General features: G+C 35.6%; 1 pseudogene; it reads right to left on the bottom strand.

Moving 5' to 3' along the window:
• Window positions 1-6,132: 6,132 nt before the first annotated feature.
• LOC102527300 (olfactory receptor 52R1-like) lies at window positions 6,133-7,080 on the bottom strand (annotated as a pseudogene).
• Window positions 7,081-13,843: the final 6,763 nt, after the last annotated feature.

Below are 13,843 nucleotides of genomic sequence, written 5' to 3' on the forward strand. Positions count from 1 at the left end.
CCTTGCAAAACTTACAGTAAGGATTAAATCCATCATTAAATTCTAACACTGTATAAAACGTGCAATTTTCCTGGCATAATTCTTTGAATGTTTTGGTGCTCTAGAAATGCAAATTTTCTTCTTTTTCAATCAAGTACAAAGTTTAAGTGAGATAGGCAAAAATTATGTTCTTTTTGTTTTGTGTTTTTCTTGGAAAAAAATAATAACAAGGATAAAAGCTAGTCTTGAGTTGATACCATAAGAAGAAATATTTGATGATCTTGGTAATTTTATCATGACTTTTTTTTTGATTCATTACATGCTATAAGTAAAAAAATATTTAGTGTTACCAGAGATAGATACCTGATCAAAATAAAAAGAATGTTAAAAAAATTTTAAAGGTGCATTTTAGTTCAATAGGGGAAAGAATCCTACCACAAACTCAAACAGAAAAGACAGCCCTGGGAAACCAGAAGCTCACTATCAGTGGGAGTTTTCTGGTAGAATCTGAATGAATCTATCACGAATACTGTAAATAAAAAAATTCTCCATGTGGTGGCAGCCTTAGGATTTTATTAGAGCATTAAGCAACATGGTAAAGTTTTGTCTGAGCTATTAGGAACAGTTGTCAGCAACAACTATATCAATATTAATTATGAGTAAAGACAGTATCTGCTAAGGTATAAAAATGAGAAAGATATTACTTACTATTTGCTAAAGAATGTCATAGAGCATTCTAAAGACTACAGACCCCAACCATTATCTTACAAGGGTTGGTGACTGTGACATACTGATGAAAAGATTTGAGATACATGACTCTTTGTGCCTCAGGATTTTGTACTCTTTTCCCTCCCTCTTTTTCTCCCTTTTCTTAGTATAGTACCTGTAGATGGTTGTGAGTCCAGTGATAGCGATGCTAGGACCAGCAAAGCAACTGTCTACTTGAGATATGGTGAAGATCTGCGGATGTTCAGAGTAAGACGGAGTGTCTGAGCTGGAGGCAGATTTATGCTGGTTTGTTTTGGCCCTCCTGGGTCCCTAGTGGCCTCTCTTAACAGAGGGCCATTACTTAGCTTTGATATTCTGGGGAATAAATCCTAGAGCCAATGACTGAGGAGAGCACAGATGGAAAAGAACAGTTGTTCAGGCGCACTGCTAAACTAACTGCTGGTGTGTTGTGGGATATGGTGTGGTATGTTATGGTTTAGGAGCTCTAGGAAGTGGAGGAAGACTGGAGAGTCATTTAGAAGAAAAATTAAAGAATACCTGGAGCAACAGAAGGCAGAGCTGACTGCAGCCATAATTATATACTAATTGCTATGGTTTGCTTCAAAATCAATCATTTTTAATTTCCAGTTTAAATCATTTCAATTTCCAGTGACCTTGGGGCCTCCATAAACAAAACTTAAAACTGATATTATGAGTTTTGATTTCCTAGATGCAACAAGGATACACAAAAAGGTGGCAAAAAATCTATGCTGTAAATAAAATATTAATTGACTAAATTAAGACTACTGCTTGGTAAATGAGATATGTAAAAAGAAAAATAGAGAATGACATTAAAGTCAAAGCAAGAGATGAGCTCTAGAAAAACTGCACAATACTAGTTTTAGGATAGACTAAGCTTCAGAAAGACTTGGCAGAAGTCAGAAGCTCAACTTGAGTATAAATATTAAAGGAGAAATTGCAAGAATTTTTTTGTAGGAAGTAGTCAAACGTAAACATCCTGAAGACTGTGATTGGGGCTCTGTTCACTATTTCCCCAGTGCCTGGCAAACCGCAGGTCTTCAAATATTTTTATATGAATAGGTACACACCACACATACATACACACACACAGACACAAACACACACATAAAGGCTCTTCATCAATCACCCACTCTAGACTCTAGGCTTAGAATCATATTGCAGGGGTAAGCAACAGACATAAAACCTGTGAGCTTGTCAAACTTTTCATTAAGCCATGTCCCAAATCCTGAAGTATATTCAGGGTACTCAAATTGACTTCATTCTTTCCATCATAATTACTACCAACCTGGATCAAGTTATCATCATATTGTCTTAGAAAACTTATAACCTCCTAAAATGTCTTCTCCATTCCTTCCATCCATTCTTTGTCTCAACTCATTTTCTTCACTGCAGCCACAATGGTGTTTTTAAAACACAAACCTGATTATGTCATTCCTGTGCATAAAACTTTCATTGTCTTTCTCTTCTTTTTAGGATAAAATTGTGAATCCTTAGCATGCCTAACCCACCCTTGTATCCTACTACCCTAGCCTTACTCAGGCTCTTCATTCCATGCTCTGTATTCCAGCCCACAAATGGACTTCCTTTAGCTCTTCAAATGTATGATGTGCCTGCCTATCTTAAGATCTATCTTAAGATCCATACATGTTCACATATTCTGTTTTCTCTTCCTGTAATACTACTACCCCCATTTCATGACTCCTCCCTCTTTCCTCAGCTGGTTAACTCCCATTCAGCACTCAAATAAATGCCATTTTAAAGGAAGTTTTCCTTGGTTCCCCTAGACTAGATCAAAACCCCATGTTACATGCCCTTATAGAAATCTGTGTTTCTACTTGGCAGTGCTTAATAACCGATGTAGTTATGCATTTGAACATCAGTTGCTTAACAATGCTTAACAATGTAGTTATGCGCTGAACATCAGTTGAGGTCATGTCACTTCAACCAGAATGTAAACTCTCTGACACATGGACTTATCTTTCACTAACCTCTTCTCAGAATCTAGCACAACCTAGCACATTTTAGCTACTCCATAAATTTATTTCTGTTGAATATGTGACTATATGAATAAACTATACATCTTCCCTATATTGACTAGAATTTAATGCAGAGATTTTGAGTATTTAGTTGCATGATCATTATTATTGTTGAACATTTCCAATTTGAGATCAATTGGTAAATAACCTGTAAAAGCTAATTCCTTAGTTTGTATTTTCAAACCTAGCATATAAACAAGCATGATCCATGTCAGAAAAATATATATTAATTAGATCTCATGACTCATCATACTCCAAAGTGAAAAAAAATACAGTTTGAAGGTACAGACTTGGCAACTTACCTTCAAGAAACACACAACATAATGGCAAATAGTTTCAAAGATTAAATTTCCCTAGAAATTCTCTTCTCTTAAGCCTGGGAGAGATCTATTCCTTTGTCATTGTCACGTCTCTCTACTACCTTACAAAAAAGATCATTAAAACCTATCCTTATGTTTTTAATCCAGGTTCCTTAAATATAATTATCACATGACCAGGAGTTCTGAAATATATGACAAGTGAATTCAACACCTTATTAGCTTCATTCATTCCTTCAGAAGCATTCATTGAACATTTATGTTTATAGGACACTGAGAGGTGTTAGGCATAAAAAGTAAATAAAGGATGGTATTTAACTATGGAATTAACTAATTTCATGTCTTTTTAAATCTAGACTGCACTACTTTATCAACATGCGATGTTAAAAAATTATTTAATCAAAGTCTAAATTCCTCATTTGTGCAATCAGACTAACAATCTGGTGATTACGGTGATAAATAATTTAAATTATGTATGTGTGTGTGAAAACACCTATATATGCAACATATATATGTCTCACAAAGTCTGGCACACAATATACAAAAATTATACTTGTTACAATAATGTTTATTCATTAAATGTTAACTAATGTTTATTTATTAAAAGCTTACTGTGAGATACTATTATCAGTGCCTTATATGCTTTCACTCATTTAATCCTTAAAACTCTATGGAGTACTTCAATTTAAAAAATTTAAAAAACAAACTCTATGAGGAAGGAAATCTTATGACCCCCATTTTATTATGATAACAAGACCTAGAAAGCTTCAGCAAAGTACCTGAGTACCCAGACAGCAAGTGGCAGAGATGAATAATGAACTCAGGCACTCACTCTAGACTCAATGCATTTAACCTCTAACTATATCAAGAGGTTAATTGACCAAAGGCATATTAAAAGCTGACTACAATATATCATTTCATTTTTTTATAATAGTGGTAGAGAGAATTTTTTAGTTTGACTCAAGGAAATAAACTTAATCTTTCTGAAAAGGGCAAGGAGTTTAAATAGGATCTATATCTTGAAGGATAACTAAGTTATTTCCAGGTAAGAAAGAGGATAAGTCAGAGAGAAACATTCTAAGCAAAAACATGAAGATATGAAGAGAATTATTGTTGATTTAGGATAAAAATCTTAATGAATTGAACAAAGAATGCAAGGGATGTATAAAAACAACGAGAGAGACAGCAGAAAGGGTAATTCAGAAAGTTCTGCTTTGCCATCCTGGAGGTTCTATGGTTCTGACAAAATAAAGTTCTGTTTGTTTGTTTTAATTTTTAGGAGGATAACTATGGTCTCAAGAAAGAGAATGCACTGCACATAGTAATGAAAAGCTAAGGTGCCTTGACCATATCAGTGGAAACTGTTGATACACCCCTACTGGGAAATGATAAAAACTTGAACAATGGTATTTAATACAATTAAAAGAAGAACAAAGAGAAGCAGCCCAGATATTAATGTCTAAGAAGCTCCTACACTAAAAAGAAGGAAAATAGTAAGAAAGGAAAAAAGATTAAGTAATACTTTACAAATAATAAATCATAAAAAGAGATCAACCCAATAAAGTTCAGCATGTATTATTGAGTATCTCTGTTACAGAACTAAACTTGGGTCCACTCACCTATATGCAGTAAAGCCAGTCTACTGACACTGGGTTGTGGTAAAGGAAAATGCATTATTTATTGTAAGGCACCATACAAGTAGTCTGGGACAGCTAATTCTTGAAAAGCCCAAACTCCCTGGTGACTTTCAGCAAAACATTTTAAAAGGTAAGGTGAAGAAGGGGAGCCCCAGGATATGTGATCAGCTCATGCACAATCCTCTGAGTGGTTGGTGGTGAGGTAACAAGGCAGTGTAAGGGGTTAACATTATTAATCCTTAGGCACTAGTAAGCTTAAGGGCTGTGTACTCAAGGCCAGCAAGTAGTTAACATCTTTCATTTGATGAAGGTTTTAGCATCCGAAAAACAACTCAGGAAATGTGCATCAGATACTATTATCTAGGTACTTCAGAGAGGAGCTAAAGTAGAGGGTGGGGGAGGGGTCTGTTCTGGGAAGGCTTGCTCAGTTACACCTCCAGAGTAATTTCCATTTTATGTAAGCCAAGAAGTAAAGGAATCAGCCATGGTTTTTAAGGAGGAAATATTAATTTTTTTCCAGTAAAATATTTATATTCTTTTTAATGATTTCATTTTCAATGTCACCAGTAGCACAATCACTAAAAATTTAAATTGAGTTATTTTTAATAATAGACTTCCTCCTTAAATAAGGACATGAGACATCTAAAAACCAGCATATGTGAATCTAGCCCAGTGGGCCTGCCTATGCACTGGGCAAACTCCAAAGTATATAACATCAAGCATAAAGTGATTATTTTCAAGATACTCTGTGATGAAGGTTTAAAGAGATCCCTATGTTAGTTCAGGTAACAAAACAATAGCAGATGTTATTCTTGGTGGAGAGAGAACACTCTATAAGCAATACAATATTTAGCAGTCTGTGGATTTGATTTTTGCAATGTTGAACTTTTCCACTTTTCTATTTGACACCTTGTCCAATGTGTCAATTCTTATGAATAAAACACACAATTATTTGTTGTATTCAGAGGATATCAATCCTGATATATTGCCTCTTCTATAGAATATTTAAAAGGATCATTAATTTTCAATTGCAGATACTTCATGTGGAATTCTTTGAGGTTCTCACGGGTCCCTTCCTTTTTTTAGTTGCTCTCTATTTGAAAATAAATTACTACCCCAGGAACACCACAGATCAGTAGCAGCAGGGAGCAGAAAGGAGTTCATTTTCAATTCATCAAATTCTAAGTAAGTTCCCTAAAACTGAGAGGCACACAAAATATATTAAGCTTACTAGTTTCATTAGAATTCTATTCTAATGGAAATTCTATTATGTGTGGTCACTCTTCCCCATTAAAATCTGATAAAATGTCTGATTTCAGTGGGAGAAAATTTCATGTCAGTTATGACAAATGGACCAATTAATTGTATACTTCCCTTCTTATTCTGATACCATATGTGCGGACAATTTCAGCATCACCAAGCAATCCTTACCCTTAGAGAACTAAGGACATGGTATCGAATTTTCTTGGTCCTTATACCATAAACAATGGGGTTAAGAAAAGGTGGTACCAGAAGGTACATATTGGCAATGAAGATATGAATTTGGAGGGCCACACTGTGGCCAAAGCGGTGAGTGAGAAAGGTAAAGACAGCTGTGGTGTAGAAAACGAGGATGACACAGACATGGGAGCCACATGTGCCTAGAGCTTTAAGACTTGCTTCCCGTGATGGAAGACGAAAGACTGCATGGAGGATTAGGACATAAGAGACAGTGATTAAAAAGCCATCACAGGAACCGATGACAGAGGCCACACTGAGGCTGTAACGCTTGGTGGACCCCGTGTCCACACATGCCAGCTTCACCACAGCCATTAACTTACAATAGGTGTGGGCAATGATCTGTTTCCTGCAGTAGGGCAGGTGCTTGAGCAGGATGGGATGTGGAGAAAAGAAGGCCACCCCTCGGAGTATCACGGAAGCTCCCATTTTGGCAATGCGAGCATGGGTGAAAATGGTAGTATGGTGCAGTGGATGACAAATGGCCACAAAACAGTCAATGGCCATGGCCAAAAAGAATCCTGATTCCATAGCAGTAAAACTATGGATGAAGAACATTTGGGTCAGGCAGGAATCAAAGGCAATGTCATGGGCTCCGAGCCAGAAGAGACAGAGCATGCGGGGCAGTGTAGATGTGGAGAGGACCAGGTCGGTTACTGAGAACATGCACAGAAAGAGGAACATAGGCTCGTGCAGGCTTCACTCTGCCCTCACCACAGCCAGAATGGTCACGTTCCCCACCAGGGCCACCACGTACATGGAGCAGAAGGGAATCCCAATCCAGACATGCAGGTGCTCTAGTCCGGGGATACCCATCAGCAAGAAGGTGTTTGGAGATGTCTGGGGTTTATTGGCTGGTCCCATTGTGCTGCTGCTATCTCTCTTTTGTGGATGGAATCCTTCTTTTTATGGCAAAAGTTTTCTGCCAAGATCATCACAGCCAAATTTGGCAACAAGTGAAAATCAAGTCTGGAAGACCCCAAAACATCATCACATTAGAAAACATGCAAGGTTATAACTTAGAGTGAAAAAAAACTTGGTAATGCTACACTTTTCCTAAAGTAAATATTTTGCAAGAAGCCACAAGATACTAATTATGAATCAACTCATGAATCTCACACTTTTGTTAAAAACAAAATAAACAAACCCCCCAAATTTGTTAACCATCTATGTACAATAAAATTCAATTCCACTTTTTAAATTCACAATTTTTTTAACTTTAAGACCAAATTATCTTTTGATAGAAATACCAGATATTATAAATGGAAAGATCTCAGAATTGATCTAGCTCAACTTTCTTCTTAACATCATTCCGAAATATAACCTTCTGGCAAATGTCTGAGTACTCTCAAGTATGGTTACCCATTTCTTAGACAATCCATTACACGTCTTCCTAGTACTGTCACAGTGCCTACCCTGAGGAGCTGAGACAGTGCTGCCCTTTCCCACAGAGCTCTACGGACTTATCTGTCTTATGCATAGAAGTCCTCACAAAACTTGAGGTTTAACAGACATTCTTCCATTAATTCCTCTCCTTTTCAGTGAAACATTCCTGACTGACATACCTACTTACCTACTAAGCTTAATTTTCAAAAATTCTGGTTTTCTATCTCAACTCTTCTGTACATTCCCCAGAGCGCTCTGCTGTTAACTTTCATTAGCTGTGTCAGAACATATTAGTCACTACAGCAATCCATGTACTTGGTATCTCTTTTGATTTATACCTTGTAAGTGTGATTTCAGTTCATATCATTTTTTTATATGAAGTAAGGAAGAAAAGTAATATTAGTGATCCTAACATGAAAAATATATTGTCCTGGAGCCTTTGTATATGTTAATTTGTAGCTGGAAAAGCAATGCAAGCTAAATATTGCTTTTCCAATTTTACCAATTAAAAAATAGTAGCCCAAAGTGTCACAGACAATGTAATGGCATCACAGAAAGAATGGCTGAGACACCAGAATTCTAACACAACTCTGCATGACTGCAAAGTTCACACTATTTTCATTATGCCAAATTCAGTATTTCCTGTCACAGATGTGAAATTCATAGTCAAATGTAACCTACAGATATTTTTATAATGTTTAAAGTCATATTTATTAAAGCAATTTTAGGCAAATGCTTAAACATTTTGCCTTTTCATTTAAACTTGATAATCTATAGTGTATTATTTTAGATACTACCTTAAAATAATCATTATCATATATTTTTATTATTATGTATTTATCAATGTTCACACCCTGAATTTAATGAGTATTGTCTGCTGATTTGAAAGGTATTTAACATCTATAATGAAGCAACTGAAATATAATTTTGAAATAAGTGTAGGTCAATAACAAAATTCTTTTCATTGTCCTAAGAAATTGTGTTTATCCATTTAATGTACTCTACTTACTATTCATTAATTAGTATGATGCATCTGTTGAACTTAATAATAATGAGATTACAAATAGTGAAATCTGTTTCCTTCATTGTAATTTTCAAAGTCTGATCAAGTATCTCATTAAACTGGAATATGACTTACATTATCCAGTATTTTGGGGGTAATGGAGAGCATGTTCAACTGACTACCATTTGAGTAGAAATATTCCCAGGGCCATTTGAAAAATTTCCCAGTTAGACCTGAGCTCTATAAATGATCATTTACACAATACTTGAAATTATTATATGTGACTCAGAAGAAATAAAGTACAATAAATCTTGAAATTTATCAGCTATCATATGTAATGATATAAATTGTTTTCTTTTTCTTTTTTTTCCTTCTATCTGATTATTTTCACCCATCACAGGCTCTTTCTATGCCCTATTATTTATCTCCATAATAAATCTTAAGTTGTGTTATATATACTGACCATATATTGTTTCCCAGTTTTCTCAAATGTAAAGTGGAGAAAATGAAAAGTTAATAGGAAGATGAAGTTAACTAATACATGCTAGCAAATTAGCACATTATTTCACACAGAGCAATTCAAGAAAGTAAGCATTGTGGTTTGGTAATTATTCCATGGGAAAGGTGGCTTCAATAAGCCATCTAAGCATGGCATAACAAGACTTGCATTTTAGATAACAAGATAAACCATCTTCCTCAGACTTTATACCAGGTACTCTTTCTATATTCTCCATGGGGTAACACTAAGCTTCTATTTCCCAAATACATGCTTCTTTGTGAAATTGTGCTTTTTCTCACATACTTCGATTTCAGTGTTCCTCTCCCTCCCTTCTATTAACTTCCCTTTGGAAACCACTGTTTCCAGTGTAATGTCTAGGTAAAAGTAATCTCCTCTATGGCTCTTTGCTTGATCACTTCAGACAGAAATTTGCAGGATATTTTTCTTTGCTCTCATTGCATCTTTACAAGTTTTTGGGTTTTTTTTACCATTTATTTTTGATCTCTAACTCCTTCCCATCCATACTACTCTGTTCTCTAGTGAACAGTCACACTTTAAGCTCTGTTTGCTGATTGTAATTTTGCATCAAGAATTTCAAGATCTGATTATTTACTGTGAGGGTTGATCTCTCTAAGATAATCAGGGAAGAAAGAGGGCTGTGAGAGTCTTGAAACTGAGAATGAGGATCTTGGCCTTCCTAACAGTTATCTTTTCCCCCCATTTATTGTAGAAAAAAATATAAAATATTAAAGGATATTTTGAAAGGAAAAAAAACCTTATCACATCATGGATTAGATCCATAAATATATTATTATTACGATGCTTATCTCTGTCATAAGATTAAATTCTTCTCAGTCTAGAAACTATGTCACAACTAGGTATTACCATAACCTAGCCCAAAGGCTGGCACTGGATGATGATGATTGAAAGAATATAGTAGCTGCGTAGTCTGTGAGACTCCAAAGCCATATTCTTAGCTACAGCTCTCTGCTGTTTCCTAAGATTTTCTTAATATGATACTATTTCTTATATTAACTGAGATTACCACAAGATGTCTTGTATCAGAGTTAAGACAAAAGAATTGTCCCTGCCACCTCTGTGCCTAGTGAAATAAAAGGGCTTCCTCTCTTTGGCAGATCTTTATTACATCTTTGTTCTGCCATGATTGGAAGACAGGACTACAGGCACATGGAGAGAGAGCAATTAATCAAAAGAGGATTTCAGGTCAATTACTGCTTTATCTGAGGGCAAGAAGATCTTGATTACTTAGATCTCCGCTTTGAGAGAAACATACAACTATTCACACTTCTCTGTTGCCTCCCAAATTATAAAAATTAACATATTAATTCAGAGAAGATCTAGATAGCTGTATTTACATATGTCTAAAGAGACAAACAATCAGATTTATTTACATCTGAAGTTTGCTCATATGTTATCATAAATTACGGTATAATATATCCAGAGATCCAAACACATAGGGGCTCTTTAATTTTTTGAATACCATATATGTAAAGGCCCCAACAAGCATACCACATCAATGCTCAAATGAGTGCATTCAAATATGCATGGATATATTAAAATAAGCTTATATTTAAAAGCACAAGCAAAATACTCCAGTAAACCTATCAGACCACACCCTGAATTTTTTCTCAGAATTATTAGCCTTCCTAAACTTCAGGCCAGGAATCAACATCTGGGTGTAGGAATGATAGACAGAGAGATGTCAGCAGATTTCTTTTAGAAAATTTATTCAGGTGAAATTTTTACTCCCCACAAAGTTTCAGTATGGAAGTCTTTCTATATATTCTACTCTCTATGGTCTGTATAGAATAACTAATTTGAAGATTAACCACATCAAAAATAACAATAGCTAATGTGACTAAAAGAATGTAGTGGTCTGGAGTGTTTTGAAAGCAAAGGAAATAGAAAAGGTTGGCTATAGCCTAGTCTTACCCAACTGATCATCTCTGTAAACAGACACCTTTTTTTCACCTTACTCCTAAATATTCTTCCCCCCAAAATACTGTTTGCCATGATTGATCAATATCTAATGTCCAGTGGGAAGAAACTGGCTGTTCTTTGCTCAGAGCTGTCTCTGACCTTAAAGCTTGTTCTGGTTAATCAGGTTTAATGCTACTTTAATTCTCACTTGGGGTACCTATGACCATATGCTCCCTATACTTTAGCTAATCAACAGACTATATTTACATCAGTGATGGAAGAAAGGGTCCATTGCATCTTCTTAGTGGATTATGTCTACAGTATTTATTCTTAACTTTACCAAGGGTATTTGAAGAGATGGACATTACATTTTTGAGGATCTCATAATTTTAAATGCAACTGTTTGAATGCAGCCCTTTCTTCTCTCTTCCTGTCCTGTATCTCTGTCAACTCACCCAAATTAAAAGCTGAGAGTCATCCAAAGAGCCAGCTTATATAAGGGGGCAGATGCTAAGAAGTATGCTCATTGAACACGAGCTGGGTTTTATACCCAATGCCAAATCCCACTGGATTAAACAGTGTAGGTGGCAGGGGAATCAGTGGTCCTCCAGGATATGGGCACTTTTCCCAAACTAGAAGACCTAAATTACTTTCGGGTAGAGTAATTAATATTAACTACCCCTTAAGAGAATGAAAAAGGACATTATTATTTCCCAAAGGACTATTGAGTGCTTGGGTAGAAAATATATTTGTAGAAAAATATTATAAAACCATAATAGAGTCATGAGAAAAAAATATGTTCATATACTGAGAGATCATTGTTTTCTAGGTCCTTAAAATCCCTTAGTTTAGTGCTTAAAATCCCTTCTCTCACTGATCTTCAAAACAGCCTTTGGAAATAGAAAATTACCACTAAACAGATTAGGAAACAGAGACTGACAGATTAAATGATTTATGTAAAATTCTATAGCAAGTGAAGGGTGACATCAGGATCTGAATTCAGGTATCTCTGAGTCCATATTTTATTTACTTAACTACTATATGACCAAAATTTTAAAATGAAATATGACTGAATTAAAGTCTATATTCTTTCTTATATGAAGTGGTTAAATTCTACGGATTGTAATTGATAATATCCAAAATGACCATAATCTGGTCCCTATTACCCTTCTGGCATCGCTTTGTGCTACACAGCAGGAAAAACAAAAGACCAGACTTTTTTCACTGTCTTCTTTAAATTCTGTTTCGTGCTTTTGCTTCTGCCTTTAATACTTTCCCCATCTCTCTCACCCATGCCTTCTCATCTCTCACTCATTTTAAGTTTACAATGGAATGTCACTGCTTCAAGGAGGACTATTTTTTAACATTAAATTATGCTTATGTTTTATACTTCTATTGCAGTTTGTGTTCTTCCACTGTCTTGTTTATCATATTGGTAAATGTTTCAAAATAAGTACAAGGCCAGTCTAGGTGTTTATATGCAGTCACACAGGTTGAAATCTACACAATCGTGGGGATATCAATCTCATAGACTCTAAGATAAGCGGTCTCTAGATCAGAAAGGCCTATATACAGAGGCCATCTTTAGCTCATTTATATAACAGACCACTCCATGCTTGCACTTGTGCTATAGAAAATATTTTCTGCAACCAAGCTTCTGGTCTCACCTTGAATTCACATTTACTATATCAAGTCGGCCCCTAATATTACATATAATTTTGAAGTCTCTTAATTTCTCAGTCTCCTCAAAATTATTTTATATGTTCTCTTAATTCAAACCTCTGTCACTCTTCCCACAACCCCATGTTTAGATGATGACCTCGATTCCAATTTCACTGAGAGAAAAAAAGAGGAAAGGGAAGATCCTTGTCTACACATCTGTCTGCCTCAGAGCTCAAATACCACTGACTTTCTGCTGCTATGAATGAACTGTCTTTGTCCTTACAAAGGCCAACTTCTCCACTTGTGTGATACAAGCTACCCTGTCTTGTAATTCAATTATTTTGCTCTGGTAATTTTTCATTCTTTCTCATGGGTAATCACTGTTGTCTTTCTGTGGTCTCATGGTAGACGGATGATACCTAAGCAGGGTAAGCTTTAAAATTGATCTCTCTCAGTGACCAGGAAGAAAGTGAGGTTTAGGGAGAGAGATCCTTAAACATCAGGTCATTTACAGAGAGCATGCAGAGGAAGACGTAAGTGGGTTCAGGCAGACTGGGGTCTGTCTTGATGATGAACACAAGGACACAATTCCCAGTCAGAGCAAGAAGGTAGCTTAGAAAGACTAGGCAGATGGGATGGAAATCCCAGGTGTGATGGGAAGCCTCCTGCTCTGGGTTTCTAATAAGGAGAAAGGTGGTTGGATGAAAATTGATAAATTGATTCTATTAAGACCTAACATTGAGGGTATTACTTATCCTTCTCATGGAAGCAAAAACGTCAGCATTTTTCAGATTGTCTTAATTTTATCATTATGTAATTTTACTTGAGTGAATTTACTCAGACCCCACAACTACCACCATTTATATGATAAAGATACATGAATATCTATCTTAGCTGAGACATTCTCCCTCAGGGCCTATACAATTTAATATTCTACATGAATCTCAAACCTACCATGTTTAAATTGCATTCATTAATGTAGCCTTCAAATTGCTTCCATTCCTGAATTCCTGTGTCAACAGAATAGTGCCAAATATGTTTAGTTTTCCAAAACAGAAAAATGTACAATCAACCTATAGTTAAACTATAGAGTAATTGGTGAATGCAGAGATGTTAGTCTTTGTGTTTAGCTATTG

The sequence above is a fragment of the Vicugna pacos genome, chromosome 10 (assembly GCF_048564905.1).
Source record: "Vicugna pacos chromosome 10, VicPac4, whole genome shotgun sequence".
In the NCBI taxonomy this organism is placed as follows: domain Eukaryota; kingdom Metazoa; phylum Chordata; class Mammalia; order Artiodactyla; family Camelidae; genus Vicugna; species Vicugna pacos.